Genomic DNA, 16,664 nt, shown 5'->3' with positions numbered 1-16,664 from the left:
GAAGGAAAATAAGGAGGAGTAGGGGGTGAGAACTTGCTAGAGCCTTGTCACCCAAGGACTGGCTCCCGTGTAGCTTTGTGGGATCAAGAGCAGAGGAGCTTTGTATCTGGAGAGGTAGTGAGCCCTGGAGACACCACATGCTGTGTCTGGGCAGACGGGGGTGTTGGGGAGGTTCCCACTAGTTCCCTTCTAGTGTGATGGAGGTTCTAGATGGAGGTTCTAGATGGAAGTTCCCATCTAGTGTGATGTCGAGGTGGGAAAGTGTTTTCCAAATGCCTGAGGAGAAGCTGAAGAGAGGGGCTGGGGAGAGAGAGTCTTTGTAATGAAAGAGGAACAGGGGCGCCTGGGTGGCTCAGTGAGTTGGGTGTCTGCCTTCTGCTCAGGTTGTGATCCCAAGGTCATGGGATTGAACCCCACGTGGGGCTGCTTGCTCAGCAGGGAGCCTGCTTCTCCCTCTCCCTCTGCTCCTCCCCCTGCTTGTGCTCTCTCTGTCTATGATTACATTAAAAGTCTTTTAAAAAAAAAAAAAAGAAAGAAAGAAAGAGGAACAATGCAGCAGAGACTAATAAGGACAAGAGACCAGACCCAATGGCAGAGGCAAGACCACATGGCATCTCAGGAGATACCAGCTGGGATGGGCAATGATGATGACAAAGACTCAGTGCCCTCTTGCCTCTTGGCATTATGTAAACTCCATGGAACTTAAACCCACCCTGAAAAAGAGCCGGGAGAAAACAGATGGGGCTGAATTTCTTCCACCTGTCACAAAAGGAGCTTAAAGTAAAAAGTAAAATTGAGTTATATAGAAATAAATCTACATTTCTTCTCCAACATCAATTTGTGCTATTATGTGCTCCGCTTCTAGACAAGTATACATAAACCAATAGCCTTCCTCCATTCTAACAAAAGAGGGGAGAAAACAGAAACAGTAATGGGTGAAATATTCTGAGCATGATAGCAATAAAAAGAAAATGCTTAGGAATGAATTTAACTAGAAAGGCACAGGAACTCTATGAGGAAAACTATAAAGTTTAATGAAGGATATAAAACAGAAATGTGAACAAATGGAAAGATGTGACCCTGTGTGGGAAGATTTAACATAATTAAAATGTCAATTTTCTCCAAATTAGTTCCAAGTATAATGAAATTCTATTAACCCAGGATTTTTAAAACTTGGCTAACATAAAGATCATATGCAAGAATAAATGCCTGAGAATAGTTGAGAAAAGTGTGAAAATAAAGAAAAATGGGAAGGGTGATTATGTTACCTGATATCAAAATACCTGATAAAAGTACAGTATCAATGTCATTTCCTCATGGGAACTGACAAATAGAGAAATATATCGGTTGGACCAAACAGAGAATCCATAAATATATATCAGTGTTTGGGAGAATTTAATAAATGACAAAGATGATATTTTAATTCAATGGGAAATTTATTTATTTTTAAGATTTTATTTATTTATTGGACAGAGAGAGAGAAAGCGCACAAGCAAGGAGAGAGCAGAGGGAGAAGGAGAAGCAAGCTCCCCACTAAGCAGGGAGCTTTACATAGGACTTGATCCCAGGACCCTGAGATCATGACCCGAGCTGAAGGCAGATGCTTAACCGACTGAGTCACCCAGGCCCCCTTCAATGGGAAATTTAGTAAGTGCCTTGGCATTATTATTTACGTATCAGGAAGAAAGTAAATCTCTCTCTCTCTTTCTTCCTCTTGGATTTGCATTTTTTTAAAAGATTTTATTTATTTATTTGACAGAGAGAAATCACAAGTAGATGGAGAGGCAGGCAGAGAGAGAGAGGAAGGGAAGCAGGCTCCCTGCTGAGAAGAGAGCCCGATGCGGGACTCGATCCCAGGACCCTGAGATCATGACCTGAGCTGAAGGCAGCGGCCTAACCCACTGAGCCACCCAGGCGTCCCATTGGATTTGCATTTTTAAACACTGAAGTCTAGTTGACACAGTGTTACATTAGTCTTAGGTGTGTGGTCCAGGGTTTCAACAACTCTTGTTCCTGGTGCTGTGCCACCTGCAAAGGGAGCTTCCATCTGTGACCTTTCTCTCTTTCTTTAACATACATTGGATTTTTCAGAGCCATTTGAGATTCACAGCAAAACTGAGTAGAAAGTCCAGAGATCTCCTATATATCCTCTGCTCCACACATTCACAAGCTATCCCTATTATCAATGTCCCCCACTAGAGGGGTACCTTTGTGACAGTCGATGAGCCCACACTGACGTCACTACCATCCAAGGTCCACAGTCTACATTGGGGGGTCACACTTGGGTTGTACATGTTATGAGTTTGGACTAATGTATAATGGTATGTATCCACCATTAAAAAGTAATACAAAGTATTTTCACTGTCCTAAAAATCCTCTGCGTTCTGCCTATAATTCCCTCCCTCCTCTTACTTTTTTTTTTTTTTTAAGATTTTTATTTTTTTATGAGAGAGAGAGCAAGGGGAAGGGCAGAGGGAGAGACAAGCAGACTCTGCACTGAGCATGGATCCTGATGTGGGGTTTGATATCAGGACTCAGCTGAAACCAAGAATCAGATGCTTAACCAACTGAGCCAACCGGGTGCCCCCCACTCTCTCCTCTTTAATCCTTGGCAACCACTGATCTTTTCACTGCCTACATAGTTTTGCCTTTTCCAGAATGTCATATAGTTGGAATCATAGAGTATGCAACCTGTTCAGGTGGCCTTCTTTATTTTATTTTATTTTATTTTTATTTTTTTATTTTTTTTTAAAGATTTTATTTATTTATTTGACAGAGAGAGATTACAAGCAGGCAGAGAGGCAGGCAGAGAGAGAGAGAGGAAGTAGGCTCCCTGCTGAGCTGAGAGCCCGATGCGGGACTTGATCCCAGGACCCTGAGATCATGACCTGAGCCGAAGGCAGCGGCTTAACCCACTGAGCCACCCAGGCGCCCTTATTTTATTTTTTTAAAAAGATTTTATTTATTTATTTGTCAGAGAGAGAGAGATAGAGAGAGGCAGGCAGAGGCAGAGGGAGAAGCAGGTTCCCCGCTGAGCAAGGAGCCTGATTTGGGACTCGATCCCAGGATGCTGGGATCATGACCCAAGCTGAAGGCAGCCGCTTAACTGACTGAGCCTCCCAGGCTTCCCTTCTTTATTTTATTTTTAAAAATATTTCATTTAGTAGGTGCCTGGATGACTCAGTGGGTTAAAGCCGCTGCCTTTGGGTCAGGTCATGACCCTGGGGTCCTGGAATTGAGCCCTGCATCAGGCTGTCTGCTCAGTGGGGAGCCTGCTTCCCCATCTCTATCTGCCTGCCTGTCTCTATCCCTACTTGTGATCTCTCTCTGCCAAATAAATAAATAAAATCTTAAAAATTTTTTTCATTTATTTATTTTGACAGAGAGAGATACAGCACTGGCAGGGGGAGTGGCAGGTAGAGGGAAAAGCAGGTTTCCTGCTAAGCAAAGAGTCCAATATGGGGCTCAATACCAGGACCCGGGATCATGACCTGAGCTGAAGGCAGAGGCTTAACCAACACCCCAGATGGTCTTCTTTAGTAATATGCATTTAAGTTTCCACCATGTCTTTTCATGGCTTGGTAGCTTATTATTATTATTTTTTAGCACTGAATAACATTCTTTTTTTAAAAAAAATTTTATTTATTTAACAGAGAGATCACAAGTAGGCAGAGAGGCAGGCAGAGAGAGAGAGGATAAAGCAGGTTCCACGCCGAGGAGAGAGCCCGATGCGAGGCTCGATCCCAGGACCCCGAGATCATGACCTGAGCTGAAGGCAGAGGCTTTAACCCACTGAGCCACCCAGGCGCCCCTGAATAACATTCTTTTATCTGGAGGCAACACGGCTTATTTATCCATTTACACTGAAGGGCGTTTTGATTACTTCCAGTCGCGGGAGTAATGAATAAAACTGCTATAAACACGCGTGTACAGGCTTTCAAGTGGATCTTGTCAGTTTCTTATTAAAATACATGAAACTTACAGAAAAGTGTACAAATCGTGATCACACAGAGAACGCATCTATTTGACCCATACATGGATCTAGAAATAAGACAAGGCCAGCAGCCTCAGGAAGGTCGCCTAGGACCCATTCTAAGAGTAACTTCTATCCTGACATGTAACACCATAATGAGTTATGCTGATTATTTTATACCAATGGTATCATACCATATGTTCTCTTCTATGTCTGGCTCTTTTTTCAATATTATTTTTGTGAGATTGTCCATGTAGCCAAATGTACTGGTAGTTCACTCTCCTTCTTGTATTATATTACATTATACGAATTACCACAATTACCAGTTACCTCATTGTACTGGCAATTGACCTTGATGGGCATTTGATGTTTTTCCTACCAGTTTTTGGCTACTATGGAATGTTATGAGTATTCCTGCACATGTGTCTTGGTGATCACATCTATGCATTTCTGTTGCTTATCTCCTTAGGCACAGACCTGCTAGGGTCATAGGATATGTGTATGTCCAGCTCCAGTAGATTTTGCTGAGTAATTTTCCAAAGTGATTTTACCAGCTTACATTTGGTGTTGGTAATGGTGGGTAGTTTCTTACGTAGTAAAGAAAATACAGAACTAGAAAAGAGAAAAGAGAAAAGAAAACCCGGATATATTTGAAATATTATTAAAAAAAAAAAAAAAGAAAAACACTTTAGGGATGCCTGGGTCACTTAACCAGTTAAGTGTCTGCCTTCTGCTCAGGTCATGATCCCAGATCTTGGGATCAAGTCCCATGTTGGACTCCTCGCTCAGCAGGAAGCCTGCTTCCTCTGCCATGCCGCTCCCCCTGCTTATGCACTCTCTCTCTGACTAATAAATAAAATAAATAAAAAATAAAATCTTTTAAAAACAAATAAGTAAATAAAAATTAAAAAATAAAAAAACCTTAGGAGGGCAAAAGATACCATAAACAAACATCAGATTAGAAAAATACTGGCAAGACAGAAGACAAACAGAAATTAACATCTATACTACACACTGCACCTATAAACTGGCAAGAAAAGGAAAAACAACCAAAAAATATGCAAAGGCTATGAATAAGAACTTACATAAGATCCACTCCAAACATGTGAAAATGTGCTCAAAATCATGAGCAGAGAAATGTAAAAACAAGATTTTTAAAAAGTAACAAGTATATCACTTTATGCCCATAAATTTGCAAAAATTAAAATGAAGGCTAAGTAATGGCAGAAGGCTGATAATTGCTGAAGCTGAGTCGTGAGTATCTGGAGGCTCATGATACTATTCTATTTGCTTTCAAGATTGAAAATGTCCATAATCAAAAGAAGTAAAAAAGTCTAAACAAAGAAAAAATAAGGCTAAACCTCTTGCTGCCAGGGATCTGGGGACAAGCATACTTTTATATGGGGCTACTGGGGATGGAAATTGTTATAGACTTTTGTGAATGCAATCTGGAAGTAATTTATTTAGAATAAAAACCACATAACTCCCTTGACCTGGAAAACTTATGCTTGGGAAATCTTTCCCATAACAATAGAAGATTTTATATTAAAAAAACACATTGAAAATATTTTTTAAAGGTTTCTAATGGTGGAGGTCTAAGAGCACTTACCACAGCATTGTTCTTTGTGCAAACAAGGAGAAGCAAAGCACGTACTCTTCAACTGAAAAACAGCTGACCTAGTTGACACAGCATCAGCACCTCAGAGTATTACATGGTCACTAAAAATAGTAGATCTGGGGCGCCTGGGTGGCTCAGTCGGTTAAAGCCTCTGCCTTCAGCTTGGGTCATGATCCCGGGGTCCTGGGATCGAGCCCCACATCGGGCTCTCTGCTTGGCGGGGAGCCTGCTTCCCCTTCTCTCTCTGCTGGCCAGCCTCTCTGCCTACTTGTGATCTCTGTCTGTCAAATCAATCAATCAATCTTTAAAAAAAATAATAGATCTGTTAATTCAGGAAGATCGTTATGTTTTATTAAGAATAGCAAGATGCAGGATGCCTGGGTGGCTCAGTTGGTTAAGCGGCTGCCTTGGGCTCAGGTCATGATCCCAGCATCCTGGGATTGAGTTCTATATCAGGCTCCTTGCTCGGCAGGGAGCCTGCTTCTCCCTCTGTCCCTGCCTCAGCCTGCCTCTCTACCTACTTGTGATCTCTCTCTCTCTCTCTGACAAGTAAATAAATAAAATCTTTAAAAAAAAAAATAGCAAGATGCAAAAAAAAAAAAAAAGAAAGAAAGAAAAGGATAGCAAGATGCAGAAAAGAGCATGATAGGAACCTGTTTTGGTAAAACCATGCATATGTATATATGTGCAAATTATTTTATTTATTTATTTGAGAGAGAGAGCAAGAATGAGAGAGTGAGCACGAGCAGAGGGGGGCCAGAGGGAGAAGGACAAGCAGACTCCCCTCTGAGCAGGGAGCCCCATGCCAGGCTCCATCACGGGACCCGAGATCACAACCTGAGCTGAAGGCAGATGCTTAACTGAGTGAGCCATCCAGGTGCCCCTATGTGTAAATTATTTTTTACAAACATGGATAAAAATATAGAATGCAATGTATTGGTTTGTAGACAAAAATTCTATAATATGCTGACAGGAATATATTATATTCAGAAAGAGGTAAAAGTGGCAAAAAAAATGAAAAGCTGTTCCAAAAAAATCATCTATTCTCCTTATGAAAAAGTCAGCATACATATGTGGGGGGTATGTGCATTGGCATGCTTCTAAGTCTTTGCCCAGACAAAGCCCCTGTTTATACACTACGCGGAGCTGGGCTTATCTCCCTGTTTCCTACTCTGGCACTTCTGTCCAGGAGTTCAGCTCACAGGACGCCTTCACAAACAAAATAGAAGTCCTCTCTTCATTCTCTGGGTATAACAATAACCACTGTTAAAAATATATATGACTGGGGTGCCTGGGTGGCTCAGTGGGTTAATGCCTCTGCCTTCGATCTCAGGGTCCTCGGATCGAGCCCCGCATCAGGTTCTCTGCTCAGCAGGGAGCCTGCTTCACCACCCCCCCCCCCCGCCGCCTCTCTGCCTACTTGTGATCTCTCTCTCTGTCAAATAAATAAAATATTTAAAAATATATATGACTTTTGCTTCCCATTTATGATCTTATTTAATCCCTTAACCAGCTTGCAAGGAGAGTTTTATTGTTCCCATTCTACAGATGAACAAACTAAGTCTCAGAGAAGTAAGCAAATCGCCCGAGTGTACAAAGCTAGAAGTGAAGAGGCGGTGATTTCAAAGCTAGTTCTGCTCGGCCCCCAAGTCCCAGAACTTAACCTCTGTGTTACGCTTTCCTTCCTCTATTCTTCCCTCGGTGTGTGTGTGTGTGTGTGTGTGTATGTGTGTGTGTTTTAAAGATTTTATTTATTTATTTGACAGCCAGAGATCACAAGTAGGCAAAGAGGCAGGCAGAGAGAGAGGAAGGGAAGCAGGCTCCCCGCTGAGCAGAGAGCCCGATGTGGGGCTCGATCCCAGGACCCTGAGATCATGACCTGAGCCGAAAGCAGAGGCTTTAACCCACTGAGCCACCCAGGCGCCCCTCTCGGTATGTTTTTCAGGGGTTCACCTTGTCTAGATAAAGGAGGTACTGGGGCCGCGGCAGAAGCCGTCCTCATTGGTCATTGCCCAGCTAGCTCACCCGGCAGACCACACTGGGGTTTGAGGTCAAATGCCCAGCTGAGATTCCTCTGCCCAAACTTGGTCCCCAGATCTCCGCCTGGGAAACTTGTGGTTCTAGATCTCCTCCGGGGACTCACCCATGCTCAGACTGAGTGCTCAGTTATTTCTCCCCCTCCTCCCAGCTTGGGTCGTGAGTAACACAGGGCCGCCTTGCCCCGGAGGGAATTGAGTAAGCTCGCAGGGGAGGGTCTGGGAGGCGCCTTCTGTCTGCCTCTCGAGAGGCCTCTAGCGGTGGGACTTCAAACTGCAGGTTTATGATTCCTCTTGCGTCACCTGCAAAAGCCGGTACACCGGTAGTCCGTGCGGTCGAAGTCAGCGGATTGGTTACCCACCAACGGGGCCGTGGAGAGGAGGCTAGTGACAGCGAGGAGGCTCGCGGTCTGCTTGAGGGAATCTGAGATGCGTGCTGATTGTGTGGCACGTCTTTGTGTATGTTTTATCGGTGTGCCAGGATAGGTTCGTGAGAGCCCACTGTACTATTTTCAGAATTCTGTGAATGTCCGTGAAGCACAACCATCGTAAAAAGTTAACTTTATAACCCTACAATTAAATACATTATATTTAAAATGAATGTAATAAATACTCAAAACGCATCACTTCGTAATCATTTTACTGTCCTCTCTGCTCTTGAGACGATTAGCATACATGCTATCTGCGTGGTGGGAAGAGTATGGAATGATCGCTACTGCGCCTCGAATTCCAGCTGCGCGCTGGGGCACATCTCATTAGCAGCTTGAAACCAGAGGCAGCGGGAGAATTTACATCACAGAAATCATCAGATACTGCAAAGCTGGGCTTGATTTGTTGTTTTGTTGACTGCCTGGGCTGAAGAAAGTGCAGAAAATGTTAATGATGTAGATGAAATTTAAAAGTGCTTTATGGGAAAAAAAAGTGCTTTATGGGGAGCCTCGGTGGCTCAGTGGGATAAGCATCTGACTCTTGATCTCAACTCAGGTCTTGATCTTAGGGTCATGAGTTCAAGCCTAGCGTTGGGCTCCATGCTGGACATGGAGCCAACCTAAAAAAAAAAAAAAAAGAAAGAAAGAAAGAAAAAAAAAGCTTTTTGTCTGGGAATGCTATAAAAGAAATGAGCGAAATATTCTTCTGGTCTTGGAAACCTCTTATCTGGTTTAGCAAAGACATTGTTCACATCATTGAAGAACTGGAAAGTTCGAAAATACATCTTTGCTGTGTTACTTTTCATTTCCTTGTTTTTTTTTTTTTAAAGATTTTATTTATTTATCTGACAGAGAGATCACAAGTAGGCAGAGAGACAGACAGAGAGAGAAGAGGAGAAGCAGGCTCCCTGCTGAGTAGAGAGCCCGATATGGGACTCGATCCCAGGCCCCTGGGATCATGACCTGAGCCGAAGGCAGAGGCTTAACCCACTGAGCCACCCAGGCGCCCCTTCATTTCCTTGTTAACGCAAATAAAAATATCAACCCATGCGCACCTCAGAACTACATTTGGCAAGCTGGTTGTTGGAAATTTACCAGGTCGTACATCTGATTATATTTCTGTAAAAGGTTAAAAACAAGCAGAGAAGCAGACCTGTGGAGCTGTGCTCTTCCAGTCAAAGTGTGAGGGGTCTCATACATAGAGTTTCATTTTATTTTCTTCCTAAAATATAATTACATCATAAAAGAAAACTTAGTTTGCCCCCAAACCCAAACCTAGGTGGAAGCAGTGGGCTCGCCCATCTTGGAGGTGCTTGGAAACAACAGGGAAAGGCCTCTGCCTGGTCCTGCCCTGAGCATGGGCTTCTCTCAGAGCTCAGTGGGGAGTCATTCTCAGACTATGGCCAGGACAGTTCTTAGGGTTAAATTTCGTGTCCGCGGGCTGACGAAGGGTTTGGTTTTAAGTCTCTGAGCTACTGTGAGAAAGGATGAAGGGGAACGCTAGCCAGGAGAGGAGTCCAAGAGCCCTTTGCAACCAGGTCCCCCCACTGAAAAGGTTTTGAAGTTACAGCTTTGGTTTCAGCATTTCGGTTTTGTTTTGTTTTGTTTTGTTTCTCATTCGTGGCTTTGAATTGCTCCTCTGCTCTCCCTTGAGGCTGTGTGGTGGTGAAAAGATGTGGAGGTGCTTCCTGCTGTGCGTGTGTGAATGCGGGCTCGTGTATGTGAGTATGTATACGGGCGTGTGTGCACATGCGAGTGTGTATGGTATATGTATTCATGAGTGCATGCGTGCTTGTGTGCAATATGTGTGAACGCATTCATACGTGTGTGCGCGTGTGCGTGCATGTCGTTTAGAAGAGTTTGTTTCTAGGTACATCTCTCAAGTCATTCTTCCTCATCATGAGAATCCTGAGCGTGAGTGTAAAGGTGGCTACAAACCTGCTTACAGCAGGGGGCAGTAGAGTGCAGCGGTCAGAGGGCTTCCCGCCGCTTCAATCGGTCGTTCCCAAGGGCTCCTGATTACACGCCTCACTCAGCCAGAAGGTTTTCGAACATGCACCCTAAAGTATATGTAAAACCAAAAAAAAAAAAAAAAAAAGTATATGTAAAATTAATGCTGAATTACATGCACAATCCCCGTTCTAAATTATGGATATATATGTTACAAAATATAACAAAAGCAAGCAAAATAAAAAATACAGGAAATGTTGACATTAACTTTACAAAACACTTTTTAAAAAAAAAGATTTTATTTATTTGTCACAGAGAGCAACAGACAGAGGAAGAAGCAGGCTCCCCGCTAAGCAAGGAGCCTGATGCAGTCACTTAACGGACTGAGCTACCCAGGTATCCCACAAAATGCTTTGTTTAAAAGAAAAAAAAAAAAAAAAAAAAGGGCGCCTGGGTGGCTCAGTGGGTTAAGCCGCTGCCTTCGGCTCAGGTCATGATCTCAGGGTCCTGGGATCGAGTCCCGCATCGGGCTCTCTGCTCAGCAGGGAGCCTGCTTCCTCCTCTCTCTCTCTCTGCCTGCCTCTCTGCCTACTTGTGATTTCTCTCTATCAAATAAATAAATAAAATCTTTAAAAAAAAAAAAAGAAAAAAAAAAGCTGTGTTGAGGTAAGGTGAGCTGCACATATTAAAAGTGCATGATTTAATACGTTTTGACATATGTATACGCCCCTAAAACCATCAGGCAATCAAGAGAGTAAACATTTCCATCATACACAAAAGCTTTCTGGTGCCCCTTTGTAATTGCTTTTCCCGACACTTCCTGCCTACCCCCACTCCCCAAGCAGCCACCCATCTGTTTTCTGTCACTATAGATAAGTTTGTAGTTCGTGGAGTTATATATAAATGGCATCAGACAGGATCTACTTTTGGGGTGGTGAGGAGAGTCTGACTTCTTTCACTCAGCGTAATTATTTTGATAGGATACCCATACATAGATAGTCATGGATGAAAAGCATTAGGGATGAAATACACGTTTGTTTATTTATTTATTCCTTTATTAATAGAAAGGTAAAAAGGAGGAGAAGGGACAGAGAGAGAGAGGGAGGCAAAGGTAGGCGGAAAACACCTTCGGGATGCATGTCTCACCTGTAATTCTTCCTTTAGCCCTTGGAGTCCTGGCAAGAGTGTGGACCTAGGGAGTCACATTTGTCTCAAAGTGACCAAGACTGCTTGACCTCAGAGTGGACTGGCTAAGCCCAGCTAAGCCAACTAGGTCTAGTCTTCTTAAAAATCTGAATTAATGGAAGGAGAGTTTGGGGAGCATTAGAATGGTGAGATACTGTGGAATTGGAGCCAGAGCTGATGTTTTGGAAACCAAAGTCAAGGGCAATTCTAAATTACGGAGCGGAGGGGCACTGGGAGCTTTTTAGACGATACTGACCTGCAGAGGGAGAGAGGAAAACCCTGAAAGAAGAAAACAGGAATGGAAACTGATCTGACCCAAAGGGAGCTGCGTCGCAGGAGAGCTGCCTACGCTATGTTTGCATGAGAGTCCTCTGATCCCGACCCTAATACTACTCTTCTTTATTTAATGTCCTTCAACAAATCCCGAGCATTTGGGTTACAAATATATGGGATGCTTATACGTTGGTGACAGAAGTGTAAAATCATATACAACACTGTGGGCAACACAGTCTATGGAACCCAGTTTGGCTTTATCTCCTCGGGTTAAATATTCACATATTCTGTGATAGAGCGATTTCAGTTCTTCCTCACCAAGAAATGTGCCTTCTACCCAAGAAAAACTCCTGAACACGGACAAGGATATTCGTATCAGCATCATTCACGAGGACTGAAATCTGGGTGCCCATCAGTGGGAGAGTGGATTGTGCAGCCGTCACACTGTGAGCACTGGTCAAGCCAAAACCATGAATTACAAGGACCTTCCAAGATCTGGCTGACCATCAGTGGCATAATATGAGGTGAAAATCCCACAGCTGGGAACCCCTCATGCAGCCCATTCCTCATATGAATGGATAGGAAGAACAGAGTGTGCGTGGAGAACAGTTTGGCTTTACTTCTGAGATTCCCTCCCAGAATGGATAAGGTTGTCCTCAAGGTCTACCAGAATGATGGCTTGGGATGGATGGGTGGAAGCCACTTGTTCCCATTGCTGTCCATTGGCTTCAAGATACTCAATATGCCTTGCTCAGTGAGGGAGTCTGCTTCTACCCTTCCCTTGCTCCTCTGCCATGCTTCCTCTTAAATAGATAAATCTTTTAAAAAAAAATCTGTTTTGTTTTATTTTATTTTTAAAAAGATTTTATTTATTTAACACAGATAAAGAGCACAAGCAGAGCTAGCAGCAGGGGCCCTGCTGAGCAGACCCCCCCCCCCCGCCCCCGCTCCCCACTGGGCTCAGTGATCACAACCTGAGCCGAAGACAGATGCCCAACTGACTAAGCCACCCAGGTGCCCCCCACCTTTTTTTTTTTTTTTTGTCTTTTTTGTTTTTTTTTTTTTTTTTTTTAAGATATCTTTGTATTATCTTTTGCCTTTCTCCCTGGTGGTTAGTCCTGAGAGTGTGCAGTGTGTTCTTTGTTATTATTTTAAAAATTATTATTTAAAAAATTATTATTTAAAATTATTTTAAAATTATTATTTAAAAAATTTTAAATTATTTAAAAAGTTTTAAATTATTATTTAAAATTTTTTAATCTAAAAAAATTTCCTTTAAAAATTTTTTTTAAATCTAAAAATATTTTTAAAGGAAATTATCTTTTATCTTTGATATGGACTGTTAATGCTTTTCCCGTTTGTCTTTCTGACCATGTAGAAGTTTTAATTTCACATTGTGAATTTGCTAGTCTTTTTTGTATGGTTTCTGGGCTTTGTTTCATGTTTAAAAACATGTTCTCAGGGCGCCTGGGTTTCTCAGTAGGTTAAGCCTCTGCCTTCAGCTCGGGTCATGATCCTGGGGTCCTGGGATCGAGCCCCGCATGGGTCTCTCTGCTCGGCGGGGAGCCTGCTTCTTCCTCTTTCTCTGCCTACTTGTGATCTCTGTCTGTCAAATAAACAAATAAAATCTTAAAAAAAAAATGTTCTCCAGTTCAAGATTATGAAAAATTCTGAGACTTCTTTGAGTTTTGCACAATTACATTTTGCATTTAAACCTTCATTCTATCTGTAGTCAATTTTGGTGTAAGGAGGTAAGGGTACAGCTTTAATTCCCCCTCAAAAGACAGATGTCCCAAATGACATTTATTAAGTAATCCACATTTCCCCCGCTGATCTGAAATGCCACTTATATCACACGTGAAATTCACATATGTATTTGGGTCTATTTCTGACATTCCTGTCCGTTTTTTTTTTTTTATCTGTTGACCCCTGCACTATTACCACATAGGTTATTATACTTTAATAGTCTATTTAAAAATCTGCTCAAGCTAGTTTGCCTTCATTACTTTTACTTCCAGAGCTTTCCTGGATATTCTTTAAAAAACAAAACAGCTTTATTAAGATTTAACTCACACAGCACGCAATTTCCCTTTACAGCATCCAGTGCAATGGATTTAGCATGTTCAGAGTGCAACCATCATCACAGTCGATTTTATTTTATTTTTTTGAAGATTTTATTTATTTATTTAACAGAAAGAGACACAACAAGAGAGGGAACGCAAGCAGGGGGAGGGAAAGAGAGGGAAGCAGTCTTCCCGCTGAGCAGGGAGCCTGATGTGGGGCTTGATCCCACTACCCTGGGATCATGACCTGAGCTGAAGACAGACGGCCAATGACTGAGCCACCCAGGTGCCCTAAAGCAATTTTAAATGTGGTTTAAGAGGACATACAAATGTAGTTAAAATATTAAATGGGACTCGTAACATCACAGTCAATTTTAAAACATTTTCATCACCTCAGAAATAAACCTCCTGGGGCACCTGGGTGGCTCAGTGAGTTAAAGCCTCTGCCTTCGGCTCAGGTCATGATCCCGGGGTCCTGGGATCGAGCCCCGCATCGGGCTCTCTGCTCAGTGGGAAGCCTGCTTCCCCTTCTTTCTCTCTCTCTCCCGCCTGCTTCTCTGCCTACTACTTGTGACCTCTCTCCTCTCTCTCTCTCTCTGTGTCAAATAAATAAATAAATAATCCTAAAAAAAAAAAAAAAAAAACTCATACCCTTTAGCTTCATTCCCTTATTCCCTTATCCCCCAGCCCTCAACAACCATTAGTCTACATTCTGTCTCTACAGATTTTATTATTCTTGATGTCTCATAATAAATGGGATTATAGAATATGTGGTCTTTTGTAACTGGTTGATTTTACTTAGCATAGTGTCTTCAAGGTTCTCCCATGGCGCGCATTAGTACTTTCTTCCTCCTATGGCTGAATGATATGCCCTTTCATGGACATACTGCACTTTGTTTATCCACTCGTCAGTGGACATTTGGGTCGTTTCCGCCTGGTAGCTACTCTGAATAATGCTGCTATGAACATTCGTGTTCAAGTGTTTGTGGTGAATGCGTGTTTCCAATTCTTTACGGTATGTCCTAGGGGTGGAATTACTCATACAGTGATTCTGTTTAACTTACTGAGAAAACTCCAAGCCGTTTCCCATGGCAGCTGCACCACTTTACATTTCTACCAGCAATGCATGAAAGAGTTCCAATTTCTCCTTGTTATTTACTGTGTCTTGAGTTTGGGTTTTGGTTTATTTTGTTGGGCTTTTGCTTTTTGTTTTTGTTGTAATTCTAGCCAGTCTAGTGAGTTGGAAGTGATTATCTCATTGCAGTTTTATTTGTAAATAAATAAACGGCTAATGAATAAATAAATAAATAAATGGCTAATGATGGTGAGCAACTTTTTATGGGCTTATTGGCCATTCGTATATCTTCTTTGGAGAAATGCTTATTCGAGTTCGAGTTCTTTGGCTCATTTAAAAATTGGGTTCATTTTTGGTTATTGAGTTGTAAGAGATTTATATTTTCCTGACTACTCTTTTTTTAAATTTTTTTTTCTTTTTTCTTTTTTTTTTTTTTACTTATTTATCTGACAGACAGAGATCACAAGTAGACAGAGAGGCAGGCAGAGAGAGAGAGAGGGAGGGGGAAGCCGACTCACCGTCAAGAGAGCCTGATGCGGGGCTTGATCCTTGGACCCTGGGATCATGACCTGAGCTGAAGGCAGAGGCTTTAACCCACTGAGCCACCCATGAGCCCCAAGTTTTTATTGTTTTTTGTTTGTTTGTTTGTTTGTTTGTTTTAGTAATCTCTATACCCACAGTGGGACTTGAATTCACAACCCCAAGATCAAGAGTTGCATGCTCTGCTGACTGAGCCAGTCAGGCATCCCCCAGTTACTTTTCATCTGTGTTTTTCCATTTGAACTTCAGTATTGCCTCATCAGAATTGGCTAGCAACTTTTATGTGGCTTTCTAGCAAAAAACAAACAAAAAAACCCCCAAATGTTCAGCCTGAAACCAGGCCAGATAGATTCTCCACAAAGTAGATGAAATTCTCCCCAAAGCATCTTTCCTTTAAATGACCCAAAAAGATGCAGCTGTGTATATTTTGAAGTTGATTTAAACCCTACTTGCCGGCTCCTGGGTGGCTCAGTTAGCGAAGCATCTGCCTTTGGCTCAGGGCATAACCCCAGGGTCCTGGGATGCATCCAGGCTCCCTGTTCAGTGTGGAGCCTGCTTCTCCCTCTCCTACACACACCCACCCCAAGCTTGTGCTTGCTCTATCAAATAAATAAATAAAATATTTTTTTAAAAAATCCTACTTGTGTGCATATAGCAAGAATGGGTTTTAGCACAGTTTTCCTCTAGGCTTGTGGATGGTGTGTGGGTGGGATTTGTTAATTAATCTCTGGCCTACTTTACTTTAGTGTAGTGCTGACTCAGAGATTAAGGCTGGAGTGGCTCTTTCCAAGATCAACATCCGCAGCTGGCTTGAGGTGATTACTGCTTGATCCCAGGGACTCTGAGCCTCCCTTGGATCAGAATCTAACCCAAATTACACTCACAGCCTGATTCAGAGCCTTGGACAGGAGTGGTTGCTGGGCTGCATTAGGGAGCCGTGTGGTTTCCCGCACACTTCAGTCCTTGGGGGACATCTGAAAGGGAATCAAGCCTGTTGTTCAGTCCCTGGGGTATCTGAAAGAGAAGTAAACACTTCTTAGATCAATATTTTCAAGGCTGATCTGACCCAAGTCTCTGCATGGAGTCTTCGACTGGAGATCCATCGTTTTTCCAGCTCTTTTCTCTCCAAGGTGGCTATGAACTTGAACTCCTGTAATAAATGGCTTACATATTTTTCCCCCTAGGAAATTTGTGTGAGTGTGTGATTATGATGGGGGGGAAGATGGGATAATGATAGATTTAAAACTGGACACCTGTGTTGCCTGCTCCTTTACAACTGAGTTTCTCCACACCTTCCTCATTATGGCCCTCCCTTAGTAGGGTTTCCAGACTATTTTTCCTAATCATAGAATTTTAATATTATGAAGTTTCAATGCCACAGATACACTATATGCTATTTATGCACTACATGTGTATCTGTGTTTTGTACACAAGAATAATAGGATTTTTTGCCCCCTGGGGGAGATATGTCTCCCACTGAGGATACGTGCTTCTTAATAGTTCATAAGCCAGGCCCTTGGAGG

Source organism: Neovison vison, chromosome 14, assembly GCF_020171115.1.
Source record: "Neovison vison isolate M4711 chromosome 14, ASM_NN_V1, whole genome shotgun sequence".
In the NCBI taxonomy this organism is placed as follows: Eukaryota; Metazoa; Chordata; class Mammalia; order Carnivora; family Mustelidae; genus Neogale; species Neogale vison.
The sequence above is the reverse complement of the archived record's forward strand: the minus strand, read 5'-3'. Positions refer to the sequence as shown.